Raw genomic sequence first — 20,246 nt, 5'->3', positions numbered from 1 at the left:
AAATTGACTGACTTAACCAGAGAAGGAATGTGTTCTAAGGAAATGGGATGATTCACAGAATCTAAGGAAAAGCCAAACAACTGGTATTGGGAAAGATTAGGAAGCAGCTAATGGAATCTAAATAGCAAGAACCAATGGACAGTTTCTTCCGGTACTGAATCAGCTCTGTTTTCTGACTTTATGTCATTCCACTCAAGATTTAAGTTCTCAAGGGAGAGAGTCTGGTTGGCCTAGTTTAGTTTACACACCTACTCTTTGGTCGAAAGAAAACAGAATTGATCATCTTACCTAAGGTGTGTGCAGTAGGATAGAAGAAATTCCACAGGAGAATATTGAAGTGCTTTTACCAAAAGAAATAGCTGTTGAGTGCTGGGGAGGAAAACCAATAGATGCCCACTACATTAGCTCACTATAGCTTGGATGGATATTTAGGAAGAATTAGTAGCACTGATAGGATTAACAAATCTCTAAGGCCCATTCATTCCTTGAATTTTTATTAAATGTCTCCTATGATTTCTGTGAAATCAATAACTATATTTCTTTGAACTCAAAATATTTATTAATCTGAAAGTACATACAATAGGAAATATTCTTTGAATGCAAAAAAAGTTGCTTATTTTTTGGAGGGGAGAATTGTCAATTTCATTTTGTTAAACAAATATAAACACATGAACAGATTCCCGTGGTAAAAAGGTTCAATCAGAGCCAAACTTCTGATTTCCCCCACCCAACTTCCATGTGAATCTTCTATACTTTTACAAATTCTGTTCCTACATCTGCCTATTGACATGTGGATAAATATGGATTGTATTGTACTGTATTTAATATTTCACAATTAACTTTTCACTCAATAACATCAAGCATTATTCCATGACTATTATATTTTTTAAAAGGTTTTGTATTTCTCCATAATATGAATGTACCCCGATATATTTTACCAGGTGTATGGTATTTATGTTAGGTAATGTATATATTACCAGGTATATGGTATCATAGAAAAATATTACCAGGTATATGGTAATATATACATTACCTAACATAAATACCATACATCTGGTAATATATATCGGGGTACATTCATTACCAGGTGTATGGTAATATATATATTACCTATTGGTTGATATTTAGGTTATTTCACATGTATCATTTTGATGAACACATATGTGTGTCTTTTTGCAAGTATGAGTGAGTACTTCTGTAAGTTAGATTGGTAAAATAATAGTGATTAAGATCACAAACCTGGAGTTAAACTATAAGGATTCAAGTTCGAACTGTGCTGTAAACCTGTACATTGTTGTTATTGCCCAGTAATTTTAAGGCAAGTTTCATTGACTTACAACCTTAATTCAGAAATATAAACACCCTTCAATATCACTCATCATCTGGGAAATACAAATCAAAACTACAATGAGATACCACCTCACACCTGTCAGAATGGCTAACATTAACAACTCAGGCAACAACAGATGTTGGTGAGGACAGGGAGAAAGAGGATCTCTTTTGCACTGCTGGTGGGAATGCAAGCTGGTGCAGCCACTCTGGAAAATAGTATAGAGGTTCCTCAAAAAATTAAAAATAGAACTGCCCTACGACCCCGCAATTGCACTACTAGGTATTTATCCAAGGGATACAGGTATGCTGTTTCAAAGGGACACGTGCACCCTAATGTTTATAGCAGCTCTCTCAACAATAGCCAAAGTATGGAAAGAGCCCAAATGTCCATCAATGGATGAATAGATGTGTGTGTGTGTGTGTGTATATATATATATATATATATATATATATATATATATATATGTATATGTATATATGTATATATACATACACATTTACATCCAAGTTAGCACATGGTGCAACAATGATTTCAGGAGTAGATTCCTTAATGCCCCGTGTGTGTGTGTGTGTGTGTGTGTGTGTGTGTGTGTGTATATACATATATATGTGTTTATATACATATATATGTATTTATATACATATATATATATATATATATATATATATAGGATACACACACACACAATGGAGTATTACTTGGCAATCAAAAAGAATGAAATCTTGGAACTACGTGGATGGAACTAGAGGGTATTATGCTAAGCCAAATTAGATAAAGACAAATATATGACTTCACTCATGAGGATTTTAAGGTACAAAACAGATGAACATAAGGGAAGGGAAGCAAAAATGATATAAAAAACATGGAGGGGGACAGAACATAAGAAACTCTTAAGTATGGAGAACAAACAGAGGGTTGCTGGAGGGGTTGTGGGAGGGGGGGTGGGCTAAATGGGCACAGGGCATTAAGGAATCTACTCCTGAAATTATTGTTGCACCGTGTGCTAACTTGGATGTAAATTATAAAAAATAAACTGTAGAAAAAAAATCTAAAAAAATATATATAAACACCTTGATGAATTTTCCCACAGTGAGTATGTACGTAGCACATAGATCAAGAAATAGATAATACCAGCACCCCAGAAACCCCTTCATTCCTTTCTTGGAAACTACTCCTATTCAAGGTGACCAATACGACTTCTAAGACCACATACTTGTTTTACCTATTTTTAAACTTTATGTAAATAGAATAATAATTATCATAAGTATTTTAGGGGGAGGTCTGGGTTAATTCAGTCACTATGTTTATGAAATTCATATTATTGTGTGTAGTTGTAATTTTGCTCACATGCTAATTGCTGTAGAATATTCCACTGTATGAGTGTATCAGTTTTCCATTCTACTATTGATAACGTGGATTGTTTACAGTTTAAGGGTATTACAAATAATGCTGATATGAACATTCTTGTACATCTGGTGAAGTCTTAGGTTTACAAATAATGCTGCTTATTAACATTCTTGTCTGTTTCTTTTGGTGAATACATATATGCATTTCTGTTGGATAAATACCTAAGAAGTGGATTTACTGGATCATAAGTGAGGTATATGCTCATTTATAGTTGATGATGCTCAACAGCTTTTCAACATAGTACCAATATACACTCCCAACATGTAGGAGTTCCACATCCTGCTCCATATCCTTGCCAATAATTGGTTTATGTTTTTCATTTTAACCATTTTGCTGACTGTGACATTCTTTAATAATATATGAAGAATTTTTAAATTCTGTTAGTAGAGGAAATGGAATTTAGAATATCACTTTCCATAGATTAAAGTTGTAACATGGTAATCTAGAGTTTTACATAATTTATACAATAAATTTTTCTTAAAAATTAAAAGGTGGAAGAAATCATTTTCTAATTCTAACAAGTTACTGGCTTCCTTGGGAGGGATTATTTTTCTTCAAATTATCCTATATAATGAAGGGTTCTCTGTCAGACTCTAGAACCTGGTTTTGAACATTACCCCCTTCTTAAATCTGAATCCGAATATTCAATAAAATTAGACATATAAAGGGGTGTTTGGGTGGCTTAGTTAAGCATCTGACTCTTGATTTCAGCTCAGGTCATGATCTCATGGTCATTAGATTGAGCCCTGTGATGGGCTCTGGGCTGAGCATAGAACCTTCTTGGGATTCTCTTTTTCCCTTTTCCTCTGCCTTTCCCCCACTTGCATGCGCTCTCTCTCTCTCTCTCTCTCTCTCTCTCTCTCAAAATAAATATACATTTTAAAAAATTAGGCCTATAAAGTTTTACAGGTATTGTTTCTGGTACATTATGCAATGTCAATTACTACTCAACCTAGAATGGGGACTGTAAATTCATGGCTTATGTTATATCATCCCCCATCTCCAACCAGGCAAATTGTGACAGATGGTGTGTATCACAGAATTCATTCCCACTGATTTCTACATGGTCTCAGATTCCGTGCCCTGCCCCCCCCCCCCCCCAATACGGTGCTCTACAGAGTCACACTGTTGATTAGAAGTTTGGTAGAACATTCAAACACTTTTTTCTTCTTGTGCCTCATGATACAAGGTAATTTGCTGACTCTTAATTTTTTCTCAAATATTGCTATGTTTGTCAGCTCTATTAGATTAACAGAAATGAGACTCATTCTTAGCTGTAATTTAAATCTATTACTTAATCATAGTGACTGAGGAGCTGGCTTACTTTTAGTATTACTTTTAGATTTTCTTTTTCCTTTCTATTTTAATATTTAATCCCCCCAAATTTTCCCGTTTAGACTAGCAAAATTTCTGAGTGTGTTGCTACAGCTTCATAGGTCAAATTAAGTTCTGCCTAAGTCACTTGCCAGATGAGGTGCAGGAGGGGAGAAACCAAGGAAAGCATGGCAGTTTCCTTAGAGAAGACACTGAAATCAGATTGTGGGAGGCCTATGGCAGCTTCAGTTTGTGGGGCACAGCACCAGAGATATAGATGCTCTGTAGAGAAGCTCCAGGAATCTGCAGAGATGTCAAAAGATCTTTTGCTGTTTGCTAAAGAGCACATACCTAGAATAAAATGCCACAAAATCAGACAAAAAGCTGCTTCTGGGAATCTGTAAATTGAACAATTCCCAGAGCTTACATGTGGGTGAGAGACATTTGAATTTTTGCCACCAGAGTGACAAGACCTCATTAAAAATCTTGGGCATTCAGTAGATACCCCAGAGTCATGCCTTACAATAGGGCTAAGCGCTGTGAGTAAAGGCTACTCTAGACCACTACTAGCAAAGCTTAAAAACAACTTCAGAAGGATCAAGTTGATTAGCAAGTAACTGCCTGCCAAAGTCAATACTTGAAATGAATAAAATAAAAAATCTAAAATCTCAAGAACATGGATTTATGATATCTGGTGCCCCCCAAAAATTATGACATGCAAATAAGGAGGAACATGCAGAGAAGAAAATCAGTCAATAGAAACATAAATGACAGAGATGAATGAAGTAGCAGATAACTACTACTGGAGCTTTAAAGTAACTACTTTTAAAGCTACTACTGGAGCTTTAAAGTAACTGACAGATGAATGAAGTAGCAGATAACTACTACTGGAGCTTTAAAGCAGATAACTACTAATGGAGCTTTAAAGTAACTACTATACATACGTTCAAGTATGTAATGGAAAAAAAAATGAACATTACGAGGAGAGAAGTGAAAGATATTAAAAAGAAGCAAAGAGAACTTTAGAGCTACGAAATGCAGTGTCTGGGAAATTCACCTATGGATTATCAACTGATTAGGCACTGTAGAAGACATGAATTGTGAACTTGAAGATACCGAAATAGAAACTATTCAAATTGAGCAACAGAAAAAAAAATTGTAATAGAACAGTTTCTCAGTGACTTGAGGAATATTCCAAGTGGTCTAATGTAGGTGTAATTGGAGTTCCTGAAAAGTGCAGGAGAGAGGAGCCAGAGAAAATATTTGAAGGAAAAATAGATTAATTTTTTCAAACAAGATGGAAAGAAGAATTCCTAAATCTAAGAAACTCAACCAATTCCATGCAGGATGATAGGAAAACTCTTCTAAGGCATTATCTTATTTGAATTGTTGAGAACCAGTGATAAAGTGGAGCTCTTGAAAGCAGTCAGAGAAAAAAAGAAATATTAAATATAGGGGTACCAAGATAAGAATTACTACTGATTTCTTGTCAGGAAATAAGCCAAAACAAGGAATAGAATGATAAGTTTAACATGATTTAAAAAAAAAAAGATTCATCTAGGATTCTATGTCAAGTGAAAATATCCTTTAAAACTGAGAGTGACATAAAGACATTTTTGGGCAGACAAAAGCAAAGAGTTTATTTCCAGCAAACCTGAATTATGAGAAATGTTAAAAGAAGTTCTTCTAGAGGAAGAAAAATGATACCAGATACAAACCTAATTTCATATAAATGAAGGAAGAAGGCCAGAAATGGTAAATATGTGGGAAAATATGGAAGATATTTTGTCATTTTTATCATTAAAAAAATTACCTTTTAAAAACAAATGTAGTAACACTGTATGGTGGGGTTTATAACAGTTTGAAGTATCATATATGAAAATAGTAGTATGAAGGTTGGCAGGGTGTATATACATGTCTTACTTTAGTTGGGTACAATTTTCTCTGTTCATCTGGTGTTTTTTAGCAGATGAAATCATACATAAAATTTAAGTTACATTAAAAATTTTTTGTGCTGTGTTACAACAAATTTGCATTGTCAAAATAAGCATGATAGTAGAACTGACTGCACATTTCAGAGTATGACAAAAGTTTATACCCATATGACCATGATGAAAATAAAAACGCAGAACATTTTCATCACCTCAGAGTTTACTTAGTGCAATTTTTACTAATTCCTGCCTCAGCCTCAAGCAACAGTAATTTTGTGTTCTGTTGCTATAGTTTTGTGTTCTGTCACCGTATTTATGCTTGCTCTAGATTTTCATATAAATGGATCATATGATGTGATGCATATATTTTATCTTTGGCTTCTTTTGCTTAGAATAATACTGAAATTCATGTTGCTGTGTGTATCAAATACATTGTTCTTTTTTTATTGCTGAAATGTATTCTCTCGTTTAGATATGCCAAATGTATTCAAAAGATGGGTATTTGTATTGTTCCCCATTTGGGGCTATTCTGAATAAAACTTCTATGAATATTCATGTATAAGCTTATTCTGTGGACATTTGCTTTCATTTCCCTTGGATAAATAATGGAACTGTTAGGTCATATGGTAAGTGACAACTTTCTCAAGAAACAACCAAATAGGTCTACAAAGTGGTCATACCATTTACACTCCCATCAACAATGTTTGAAAGTTAAAATTACTTCATATCCTCAGTTGGATTCTTCATCTGTTTAATTTTAGCTATTCTAGTGGGTGTGTAGTGGTATCTCATTGTGATTTTAATTTGCATTTCTCTGGTGACTAATGATGTTGAGCTTCTTTTCATGTGCTAATTAGACGTTCTCATATCTTCTTTTGTAATTAGAACAAGGTGTCTGTTCAAATGTTTTGCTCTTTAAAAATTGTGTTGTCTTCTCATTGAGTTAGAAGAATAATTTGTATAATCTGGTTTCAAGTTCTTTGTCAAATATATATGTTGCAAATATTTTCTTCCAGTTGTGGACTGGCTTTTCATTTTGTTAGTTAGCTTTTTCAAAGAATGGAATTTTACAATTTTCATATCTATTTTATTAATATCCTTGTATGCTTAATGCTTTGTGTGTCTTAAGATATCTTTTCCCTTCCCAAAGTTGCAAAAATTTTCTTCTATATTTTGGTCTATTACATTTCTCCTATTAGGTTTATAAGTTTTAGCCTTCACTTTTAGGTTTGTGATTTATTTCAAATAAATTTTTTTTTGCATGGTATAATGATTGAGATGCATTTTTCCATTTTGCTATCCAGTTATTCTAGCACCATTTGTTGAAAAGACCATCTATTCTCCTTTCTTTGGCACCTTGGTCAAAATTAATTAATCATATATGCATAGACATATTTTTGAACTCTCCATTTTGTTCCACTGATCTATTTACCTGTCCATATACTAATACCACACTATTTTGATAACTGTAATTTATGGTAAGTCTTAAAACCAGATAAAATAAGCACTCTAACTTTATTTAAAAAATTGTTCTGGTTATTTTTAAGTTCATATTCCTATATAAATTTTAGATTCAGCCAAGTTTCTAAGTGTCTCAATTTTGGGGCATCTGGGTGGCTCAGTCTGTTGAGTGACTAACTCTTTGGCTCAGATCATGATCTCATGGTTCATGAGTTCAAGCCCCACGCTGACCTCAGTGCTGATGGTGCAGAGCCTGCCTGGGATTCTCCCTCCTCTCTCTTTCTGCCCCTACCCCAATTGCGCTGTCTCTGTCTCTCTCAAAATAAATAAATAAACATTAAAAAAAATTTCTCAATTTCTACAAAATGGGCTGTTGTATTTTGATTGGGATTTCATTGAATTAGCATTTTAATTTAGAGAGAACTAGTACATTAACAATATTGTCTTCTAATCCATGATTGGTATCTCTGTTTATTTAAAATTTTTTTAATGGCAAGAGGAAGGTTGAGGAAGTTCTATTTCTAGGTTGCTGAGAATGTTTTGGAATTGTTATTGTTCATATTAAGTGTTAAATTTTATCAAGTGCTTTCCACACCTATTAGGAAAACCATATGGATTTTCTTTTTTAGTTCACATGGTGATTTACATTGGTTGTTTTTCAAATGTTAGACCAACCTTCTGTCCTAAGATAAATCCCTCTTGGTCATGCTGCGTTATCTTTTTTATATGTTGCTAATTTAGATTTGATATTTTATTAGAAACTTATCCAACTAGGTTCAGGAGAGATATTGATCTTTAATTATTTACTTATTTTTTTATTTTTTGGAAATAGCTTTACTTTAGGTATCAGGTTAATGCTGGTTTCAAAATGAGTTGGGTGGGAAGTACTCATATTTTCTGAAATTTTGGTGAGATAACTATTATGTCTTCCTCAAATATTGGATAAATGTTACTAGTGAATCCATCTGGAACTAGGGTATTTTTAATGGGAACATTTTAAATGACTAATTTCCTTTATTCAAATGATAGAGGGCTATTCAATTTTTTTAAATATGTTTTTTTGGTGTCAGCTTTACTTTTTGTTTATTTCTTCTAAATTATCAAATTCATTGCAATAAGTGTATTTAGAATATTTCTTTATTATCCTTTTAACATTGATAGTATCTGTGATGATGCCCCTCTGCCCCTCTTTTCTATACTGGTACTTTGTGTCTTCTTTTTTTTTTCTTGATTCTTCTAAGCTAGAAGTTTGTTATTTTATTGATCCTTTTTAAAAAGCACCGTGAGATTGATTTTTCCCTGTTGTTTATGCAATTCATTTTTAATCGAAAATTTGATAGCATTTTTATTAAGATATATGACATACCATACAATTCACCCATTTGAAGTGTACACTCAGGGGTTTTTTTGTATATTCAGAGTTGTGCAATCATTACCATCATCACCATCAATTTGAGAAAACAATATAACTCCCCAAAAGAAATTTCCTATCCTGTCACACTTCGTTTTCCTAACATAATTTCCCCAGTCTTAGGTAACCACTAAACTTTCTATTTCTAGAAATTTGCCTATTCTGGACATTTCATATAAATGGAATCATTTAGTATGTGGTCTTTTGTGACTGGCTTTTTCACTTAGCATAATGTTTTATTTATTTATTTTTGAAAGAGAGAGAGAGAGAGAGGAGGGATGGAGAGAGAGAAAATCCCAAGCAGGCTCTGTGCTATCAGCACAGAATCTGTTGAGGGACTTGATCCCACAGACTACAAGATCATGACCTGAGCTGAAGTCAAGAGTTGGACACTTAACAGACTGAGTTGCCCGGGCACCCCTAGCATAATGTTTTTAAGGTTTATCTGTGCTATACTGTGTATCAGTACTTAATTTATTTTTATTGTTGAGTAATATTCCCTTGTATGGCTACCATCAGTTTCTTTTTATCCATTCATTAGTTAATGGACATTAGGATTGTTTCCATTGTTTGGCTATTACGAACAATAGTACTACTAACATTTGTATACAAGTTTTTATATGGGCATATGTTTTAATTTCTCCTGGATATTAACCTAGCAGTGGAATTGCTGGATCAAATGGTTATTCTGTATTTAGTCTTTGGAGGATATACCAGGCTGTTTTCCAAAGTGGCTACATCATATTATAATCCTACTGGCAGTGTGTGAGCATTCTAAGTTCTCTACATCCTCACCAACACTTCTTATTATCTATTTTTTTTTTTTTAAATAATAGCCATCCTAGTAGGTGTGAATTGGTGTCTCATTATGGTTTTGATATGTATTTTTCAGATAAAGATGTGCTTATTAGACATTTGTATTTCTTCTTTGGAGACATATATTCTAAATCTTTGCTCATTTTTAAACTGGATTATTTGTTATTTTATTGGTTTAAGAGGTCTTTATGTATTCTAGGTAGAAGTTTCTTATCAGATAAATGTTTTCCAAATTTCTCTCCCATTCTCTGAGTTGGCTTTTCACTTTCTTGATGGTGTCCTTTGAAGTACAATTTTTTTTATTTTTGATGATGTCTGATTTGTTTATTTTTGTTATTGTTGTTTGTATTTTTGGTATCTTATCTAAGAACCCTCTTTCTCTCCCCAAGTTCATGAAAGTTAACACCTGTGTTTTCTTATAAATGCATTAATAGTTATAGCTCTTACATTTAGGTCTTTGATCCACTTTTAGTTAAATATTTATATGGTGTGAGGTAGTGGGTTCAACTTCATTCCTTTGTGTATGGATATTTGTTTTTTCCACCACCATTTATTGCAAAGACTATTCTTTTCCCCTGCTATTGGTCTTGAAACGCTTGTTGCCAATCAAGTGACTATAAATGTGAAGGTTTATTTCTGGACTTATTTTGGGTCTTTTAAATTGCCATACACATTGTAGAATCAGTTTGTCAATTTTTGCAAAGAGCCAGCTGGAGTGTGTGTATGTGTGTGTGTGTGTGTGTGTGTGTGTGTGTGTGTGTGTGTGACATGGGGCAATTGAGATATAATTGGCATATAACATTATATTAGTTTTAGATGTACAGCATAATGATTTGATTGTGAAATGATTACCACAACAAGTTTAGTTAACATCCATAACCACACATAGTTCAATTTTTTTCTTGTGATGGGAACTTCTAGGATTTCTCTTAGGAACTTCCAAATATGTAATGTAATGTAATGTAATGTAATGTAATGTAATGTAATGTAATGTAATCATGTTAACTGTAGTCACCATGCTATATGTTACATTCCCAAAACTTATTCATCTTCTAATTGGAAGTTTGTACTTTTTTAAAAAAATTTTTTAATGTTTATTTTTGAGAGAAAAAGACAGAGTATGAGCAGGGGGAGGGGCAGAGGGAGGGAGACACAGAATCTGAAGCAGATCAGGCTCTGAGCTGTCAGCACAGAGCCCAATGCAGGGCTCAAACCCACAGACTGTGAGACCATGACCTTAGCCAAAGTCAGACACTCAACCGACTGAGCCACCCAGGTGCCCCAGGAAGTTTGTACTTTTGACCATCTTCACCCATTTTAGCCACCCCACTTATGTAACCACTAATCTGTTCTTGTTATGCTTTTCTTTATGGTCGGTAGTAATGTCTACTCTCTCAATCCTGCTTTTGCTGATTTGATTCTTCTCTTTGCTTGAATAATGTAGTTTAAAGTTTGTCAATTTTATTGATTTTTTTCAAAGAACCAAGTCTTGATTTTATTAGTTGTCTTATTGTTTTTTATTCTCTAGTGATTTATTATCACTTTAATCTGTTATGTCCTTCCTTCTGTTTGCTTTAGATTTAATTTACTCCTCTTTTTCTAGTATCTTAAAGCAGAAGCTTGGGTTATTGACTTGATATCTTTTTTTCTTTTTTAATATAGGCACCTAAAACTATAAATTTTCCTTCAATTATTTATTTTTTTAAACAATGTTTATTTGTTTGTTTATTTATTTATTTTGAGAGAGGGAGAGAGGGAATCCCAAGCAGGCTTCATGCTGTCAGTGTAGAGCTCAATGCAGGGCTGGATCTCACAAACTATGAGATTATGACCTGAGCTGAGATCATGATCTCAGCTGAAATCAAGAGTCAGTTGCTTAACCAGCTGGGCCACCTAGACATCCCTATAAATATTCCTTTAAGTGCTGCTCAAACTGCATCCCATAAGTTTTGGTTTGTTGTACTTTTGTTTTCATTCATCTCAAAGTATTTTCCAATTTCCCTTGTCATTTCTTCTTTGACTCTTTGGTTATTTAGGATGTTCTATGTGTGCTTGAGAAGAATGTGTATTCTGTTGTTGTTGTAGAGTGTTCTATAAGTTTCCCTTAGTTCTAGCTGATTTAAAATTGTTCAAGTGTGCTACGTACCTACCTATTTATTTATTTATCATTGTTATTTTTTAATGTTTATTTACTTTTGAGAGAGAGACAGAGTGCGAGTGGGGGAGGGGCAGAGAGAGAAGGACATGCAGAATTGTAAGCAGACTCCAGGCTCTGAACTGTCAGCACAGAGCCCAACGTGGGGCTTGAATTCGCCACAAGATCAAGACCTAAGCTGAAGTCAGACGCTTAACTGACTGAGCCACCCAGGTGCCCCAGGTGTGCTACCTTTTTAAAACAATTTATTAGAGAGAGAGAGAAAGAGAGTGCACAAACAGGGGAGAAGGGCAAAAGGAGACTGAGAGAGAGAAAAAAGAGAGAATCTTAAGTAGGCTTTGTGCTCTGTGCTCTCTGCTGAGCACCGGGCGGGACCTGGGGCTTGACCCCATGACCCTGGGATCATGACCTGAGTCAAAATCAAGAGTCAGATGCTCAACTGACTGAGCCACCCAGGCTCCTGCAGTGTTCTTTCTTTTTATTAGGCAGTATCTTTTCCTTCTTCTTCTCCTCCTCTTGCCCCTTTAACCTCCTTTCCCTCCTTTTTCCGTCGTCAGTGGCATAGTCTTTGACTCTTGCTTTCCTAACCCCATTTTCCCTTTGGGCTCTTTTTTTTTTTTTATTGTGGGAATTTGCAAAGCGCTATGGTTTTTAGGAATATTTATGCTGAGTTATAGAAGAAATGACTGCTTATGACAGGTGCATTTTATTTTATGTAAATTATTCCTCAATGTTGATTTAAACAGAAATTAATAATTCTGGGGAAAATTTATTTAAGGTGGTAAATTATAGTTCCTTAGAGTAACAAATCATTTTATTTTAACAGAAAGCTTTTGTAAACTTACTCCTTATCGGAGATTTTAAAAAATCTGTCACATATTTTCTGATTAGTATTTAAACCCATTTTTCTTATTCCACTAGTCTTGTCACATTAATCCATTTTTTAACACAAAGCCTTAATTATTCCTTCCTCTTAAATTGTTTAGTAAATTGCTTCTGCCTATATTATAATTGACAATATCTAACCTTAAAGTTTCAACTGTCAACTATGTCAGGCTAAGAGAACATATTTACCAACAATTGCTTTTTAATCCAAAATACAGTGTTACCTTTCTTTATGCTCATTTAAAAATAAAGGGTTGGTTTCCACTCTTGCTCTTCTCCAATATTACCTGCAAGGTAGAAAGCAATTTTGTGTAGATTAAAAGCCTAAATTAACCGTTAAAAGCAAGTCGACTTGTCTAGTCATCTCAATGGATTCATTGATAATTAAAAGGAATAATAAATCAGAGCCATCATTACATCTCTTTAGTGTAAGAGAAATCCTTTCTCAATGAGAAAGTTAATCATTTAACAAATATGTGTTCCCATGGGAGAATAATGTTTGATCAAACCGATGATAACCCTCAATACTTTAAAAGAGTAAAATTCAACACAATGAAATCTTTAGAGTTCCTAGTAAAAGTAAGGCGTGATGTCAGTCTGTTTTAAGGATAGTATTTGATTTTGAAGGCCTTTTTTGAGACTTATAGCCGATTTTTGATATTAAAGTGAACAAATATCATTGAGCACTTAGTTCTGAGAACTAAAATGATGGAGGTGAGTGAATAATGCCATCAGTGTTTTTCCAGATTTTTATTTTAATAGACCTGTCTTGGATGTTTAATTCTAGATGAAGTTTCTCCTGATTTGGTGATAGCTATAAATAGTGATATGTATAAAAATTAATGAACATTCTCTACAAATACACATCTTGTTAAGATGAACTGTTTTTGTTGATAAATTTTAGTGTAAATATTCAGTCAAGATGTAAATTAGGGAACCCTCACTCTCTCTCATCAGATGGTCTTCCTTTGTAGCTCTTGTTAACATTTATTTGTGTATTCATTTGTTTAATGTCTATGCCCCATTTCTGCTCTCATGTATGTATATATATATCTTTTACCATTATATATCCAGTACCTAGCACCATGCCTGGCATATAGCATGCACTCTAAAATAATTGTTGAATGACCAGGTAAATAAGATGCCTAGACTTCAAAAGCCTTTCTTAACTCCATTCTGACTTAGGAAATAACTTGAGCAAGTTTCTTATCCTCTTTCTGCATTTTGCCTTCTACAGTTTAGTGAATAATAATGGTAACTTACATATAATACATCACATCTCTGTAATATTCAAAACATTTTTATAGCATTCACTGAGTATTTACTATGTGCCAGGAACACTACTAGGTATGAAGGACACAGCATTGAACCTAAATAAATAAATAAATAAATGAAAGCAAAAATTTGTGCCTTCATGGAGCATTTCTAGTAAAATCTGTTGTTTTGTTTTGGTCCTCACAACAACCATATGTATTATGGCTTAATATGTTTAGTATGTGCAGTGGGTTGGACTGATATTATTGTTAATTTACTAATGCAGCAATAGAGATTTGGTAAAGTTTTTACTCAAGATCAATCAGCTCGTGAATTCAAGCACTAGATAATGTCCAGTGTTTTTCTTCTTCCCTTAACTCCGATGTCATCTATTGTGTAGGAAGTTTTTGAGAAAAAGGAAGATCCAATTTATTCAACATCTTCTGTAAAATATACTGCATAAATACAAAGTGATGGCATGATTCAGGTTTTTTTTAATTGAGGTATAATTGACATCCAACATTAGCTCCAGATGGATAATAAAATAACTCAATATTTATATATATTGTGAAATGATCACCCCAATAAGTCCAGTTAACCTCCAATCATGATTCAGTTTTTAAAGTGGTTTTGAAAACGATGGCATTTCAAGATACCTTAAATCCAAAGAAAATTTAGAATTTAAGTTTGAATTTGTTTAGATATGGCTTGTTATTTAATGTAATACCTGACTCTTATACCTAGACCCTTTTTGTAAGAGTTGGAGTTTCCTATTGTTAAATGTTCTAATACTGTCTATTAGCATGTGAATTTAGACAATGCCCATAGTGGATGACATATTAGTTGCTAAGCAAAGGAAATTACCATGCCATCTGCTGCCTCTTATAAGGTATGTTTACTCAACTCATTTTCTGAATCCATACAGCAAAGCCACCATAAGTAATGTGAATTATAGTAGCTTGTATATTTTTTGACTAAATAAGCAGTTTATGAGGAAAAAAACACAACTTTTTCCCTCTTTTCAATCTCAGTGGATGCCTTGGAAAACTTTTTTTGTCCTTCAAACTTTGTTTTAATGAGATTATCTTTTATTAGATCATTAGATATCACATATTCAAACTTAAGAATTTTTCTTTGTTATGAATTTACAAATTCTTTAACATTGAAACTAAACTGTAGAAAATCTGGTATTTTATTTGGAGCACTTCAAATTCTAGAAAGCACTAAAATGTCCTTAAATTTCCTGAAGCTTGTATAGAGGAACTTAGGTATGGAAAATATATCTGACAGAAATTCCAAAGTAAATTTTTTGTAAACCTGTGCTAAAGGTCAGACATTTGACATGCTTTTATTTGACCTTTTATCCTACTAAAGGATTAGATTACCATAAAAAAAAGCACTTCTCAAAGTGTGTTCCGTAAAGACATTAACAAGTATTATTGGGGAGAAGGAAGGTTTCTATAATCAAATATGAAAATGCTAAAGAGGGTTCTTTACTATCTGACTTCTCAGAATCTCTACTATGTTAATATGTTAGTGTGTATTATAATCTTTAGTAGGTGGTATTTTTTGCATTTTGCCACAGAATGTTTTTTTTCTTAGGAGTGTCTTGTGAGACTAATGCTATTCAAAACACAATTTAGGAAACACTGTCATCTGTCTGTACGTCTGCCTACCTAACTTTTCCAACTGGATATTGAGGACTTACCCAAAAGTGATCTCAGTATCTTTCCCTTAAATATGCCCCTCCTTCTCCTCCCCTATCTTATTGAAGAGCACTAATATCCACTCAGTTGCCCAAGCCTTATACCTGGATCCATCCTTAAGTCTTGCCGTTTATTTCTCTTTTCTCATTCAACCATCAACATGAACTAATTATCCCAATTCTTTATATCTCTCCTTTTTAAAATGTTTATTTATTTAGACAGAGAATGTGCATGTGCAGGAAAGTGGGGGAGGGGCAGAGAGAGGAGGGAGAGAGAGAATCACAAGCAGACTCCCCACTGTCAGTACAGAAACTGTCGTGGGGCTGGATCTCATGAACCATGAGATCATGACCTGAGTTGAAATCAAGAGTCGGATGCTTAACCGCCTGAGCTACCCAGGTGCCCCTGTATCTCTTAAATAAATCCACTTTACTCAAATTGCGTCTAAATGAATTTAAGCCTTCATCATCTTACACAGATTGCTAAAGTAACACTTTAACTCAGCATCATTCAATGTGATGCAACATAATGCAAGCCACAAACCCAAATCATGTATGGAATTTAAAAATTTCTGATGGCCATATTAAAAAATATAAGGCAAAATAGGTGAAATTAATTTTCATAATATATTTTTGTTTAGCCCAGTGTATCCAAAGTTTTATCATTTAAACACACAATACGTTTGGTATATGTATAAATTATTGAGATTTTACATTGTTATTTTTGTACAAAGTCTTTGAAATCCAGTGTGTGTTTTACACTTTCAGCCATCTCAATTTGTACTAGCCATATCTGAAGAGCTCAATAGCCACATGTGGCTGATGGCTATAGTATGGGGCAGCACAGCTTTTAGGTTGTCTTCCTTTCTGTATATTCTCCCCTTCTTACCCATTCTCCCCATGGCAGACAATGCGGTATATCTGATGGCATCATTCCATTGTTTAAGATCGTTGGTTGGTTATACATTGCCTTACACTTCAAGACCCGTGATAATAAGCTGTACCTACCTCTTCAGCCTCATTTCACTCTATTCACTCTAAATTCTATGCATATTGATTTGTTTGAGGTTGCTCCCCAAAGATATCATGCTTTCTCTCCTCTAGCCTTTGTATATGTTGTGACTTCATTTGGAATAATTCTTCCCCACCACTTTGCCAGGTAAATTACTGTTCAGGTCTCAGCCTAGATTTCACTTCATCCAGGAAATCTTCCCTAAAATGCAAAGTCTGAATTAGGTGCTACTGCTGTGAACTCTCAATATACCATTTATGTGCATAATATTGGTACTTAATGAACTATATTATATCATACTATATATATATATATATATATATATAAAATAAATTGACTCTAAGAGCTAGACTGTGAACTCCATGAAGGTAGGAACTATGTCTGTTCTTAATTTTTTGATTTAACTAACTAGACCAAAAGCTGCTCGAAGACCAAGCACACGGTATATGCTCATGTTATGATTTTTTTTAAGTTTATTTATTTATTTTGAGAGAGGAACAGTGCAAGTAGGGGAGGAGTAGAGAGAGGGAGACCAAAAGGATCCCAAGCAAGCTCTGTGCTGCCAGCGCAGAGCCTGATGCAGGGCTCGAACTCACAAAACTGTGAGATCATGACCTGAGCTGAAACTAGCTTAACCGACTGAGCCACTCAGGCACCCCTCACTATATGATTTTTAAATGAAAGAATGTGACAAATAATGTGACAGCCAAGAGATCTCTGGCCTACAGTCTCTGATGTCATCATTAGTTTCTAATTCCCCATAACTAGAAGTATATTCATTCTGTTTAAGTTTTTATTTAAATTCAGTTAGTTAACATATTGTGTATTAGTTTCACATGAACAAGATAGTGATTCAACACTTCCAAACAACACCCAGTGCTCATCACAGCAAGTCAGCTTCTTAATCCCCATCACCTATTTTATCCATACCCCCAGTCACCTCCCCTCTGGTAACCATCAGTTTGTTCCCTATACTTAAGAGTCTGTTTCTTAGTTTGTCTCCCTGTCTTCCCCCCCCCCCCTTTACCCATTTGTTTTGTTTCTTAAATTCCACATATGAATGGAATCATATGGTATTTGTCTTTTTCTGACTGACTTATTTCACTTAGCATAATACTCTCTAGCTCCATCCATGTCTTGGCAAATGGCAAGATTTCACTCTTTTTATTGACTAATATATCATTGTTTATGTATACCACATCTTTTTTACCCATTCACCAGTTAGTAGACACTTGGGCTATTCCCACCATTTGACTATTGTGAGTAATGAATTGTATTCTTTGGGTAAATACCCAGTAGTGTGATTGTTGGATCATAGAGTAGTTCTATTTTTAACTTTTTGATACAGCTCCATCCTGTTTTCCAGAATGACTGCACCAGTTTGCACCAACAGTGCATGAGAATACCTTTTTCTCCACATCATCATCAACTCTTTTAATTTCTTGTGCTTTTGATTTTAGCCATTCTGACAGGTGTGAGGTGATATCTCATTGTGGTTTTGGTATGCATTTCCCTGACAATGAGTGATGCTGAGCATCTTTTCATGTGTCTCTTGGCCATCTGTATGTCTTCTTTGGAGAAATGTCTGTTCATGTCCTCTGCCCATTTTTATACATTTTTTTAATGTTTATTTTTGAGAGAGACAGAGTGTGAGTGGGGGAGGGGCAGAGAGAGAGGGAGACACAGATTCCGAAGCAGGCTCCAGGCTCTGAGTGGTCAGCACAGAGCCTGACTCAGGGCTTGAACCCACGAACTGTAGGATCATGATGAGCCAAAGTTGGATGCTTAACTGAGTAAGCCACCCAGGTGCCCCTGTCTTCTGTCCATTTTTTGTCTTTTATTTATTTATGTTTATGTATTTTTTTTTAATTTGTAGTTAGCATATAGTGCAACAATGATTTCAGGAGTAGATTCCTTAATGCCCCTTACCCATTTAGCCCATCCCCCCTCCCACAACCCCTCCAGTAACCCTCTGTTTGTTCTCTATATTTAAGAGTCTCTTATGTTTTGTCCCCCTCCCTGTTTTTATATTATTTTTGCTTCCTTTCCCTTATGTTCATCAGTTTTGTATCTTAAAATCCTCATATGAGTGAAGTCATGATATTTGTCTTTCTCTGACTGGCTAATTTCACTCTAGTGCCATCCATGTAATTGCAAATAGCAAGATTTCATTCTTTTTGATTGCTGAGTAATACTCCATTGTATATATATCCCATCTACTTTATCCATTCATCCATCGATGGACATTTGGGCTCTTTCCATACTTTGGTGATTGTCGATAGGGCTGCTATAAACATTGGGGTGCATGTACCCCTTTGAAAAAGCACACCTGTATCCCTTGGGTAAATACCTAATAATGCAATTGCTGGGTCATAGGGTAGTTCTACTTTTAATTTTTTGAGGAACCTCCATACTATTTTCCAGAGTGGCTGCACCAGTTTGCATTCCCACTAGCAGTGCAAAAAAGATCCTTTTTCCACATCTTTGCCAACATCTGTTGTTACCTGAATTGTTAATGTTAGCTATTCTGACAGGTGTGAGGTGATAACTCATTGTGGTTTTGATTTGTATTTCCCTGATGATGAGTGATGTTGAGCATCTTTTCATGTGTCTGTTAGCCATCTGGATGTCTTTGGAGACGTGTCTATTCATGTCTTTTGCTCATTTCTTCACTGGATTATTTGTTTTTTGGGTGTTGAGTTTGATAAGTTCTTTATAGATTTTGGATACTAACCGTTTATCTGATATGCCATTTGCAAATATCTTGTCCCATCCCATCGGTTGCCTTTTAGTTTTGCTGATTGTTTCCTTTGCTGTGCAGAAGGTTTTATCTTGATGAAGTCCCAATAGTTCATTTTTGCTTTTGTTTCTCTTGCTTCTGGCGACGTGTTGAGTAAGAAGTTGTTGCAAGTTGTATAAATTCTTTATGTATTTTGGATTTTAACCCTTTATCAGATAATGTCACTTGTAAATTTCTTCTCCCATTCTTTAAGTTAACTTTTAGTTTTGTTGATTGTTTTCTTTGCTGTACAGAAGTTTTTTATTTTGATGTAGTCCTAATAGTTTCTTATCGCTTTCATTTCCCTTGTATCAGGAAACCTATCTAGAAAAAAGTTGCTACAGCCAATGTCAGAGAAGCTACTGCCTGTATTCTCTTCTTGGATTTTTATGATCTCCTATCTCACACTTAGGTGTTTAATCCATTTTGAATTTATTTTTGTGTACTGTTTAAGAGAGTGGTTCAGTTTCATTCTTTGGCATGTTGCTGTCCAATTTTTTGGACATAATTTGTGAAAGAGATTGTCTTTTCCCCCATTGGATATTCTTTTCTGCTTTGTTAAAGATTAATTGACCATATAGCTGTGGGTTCATTTCTGGGTTTTCTATTCTATTCCATTGACCTATGTGTCTATTTTTGTGCCAGTACCATACTGTGAGTTTTTTTTAAGTGTATTTATTTATTTTCAAAGAGAGGGGCGCCTGGGTGGCGCAGTCGGTTAAGCCTCCGACTTCAGCCAGGTCACGATCTCGCGGTCCGTGAGTTCGAGCCCCGCGTCAGGCT

The 20,246-nt window shown here is 34.6% G+C and overlaps 1 protein-coding gene across 1 annotated transcript in view; it reads left to right on the top strand.

Moving 5' to 3' along the window:
- Window positions 1–3,442, top strand: part of MRPL1 (mitochondrial ribosomal protein L1) — a 130,175-nt gene extending 126,733 nt beyond the window's left edge. The window contains exon 13 of the mRNA XM_047856536.1: window positions 3,432–3,442. The gene's annotated coding sequence lies outside the window, so the exon portion shown is untranslated. The remainder of the gene's footprint in view (window positions 1–3,431) is intronic.
- The last annotated feature ends 16,804 nt before the right edge of the window (window positions 3,443–20,246 follow it).

The sequence above is a fragment of the Prionailurus viverrinus genome, chromosome B1, assembly GCF_022837055.1.
Source record: "Prionailurus viverrinus isolate Anna chromosome B1, UM_Priviv_1.0, whole genome shotgun sequence".
Classification (NCBI taxonomy): domain Eukaryota; kingdom Metazoa; phylum Chordata; class Mammalia; order Carnivora; family Felidae; genus Prionailurus; species Prionailurus viverrinus.
The sequence above is the reverse complement of the archived record's forward strand: the minus strand, read 5'-3'. Positions and strand labels throughout refer to the sequence as shown.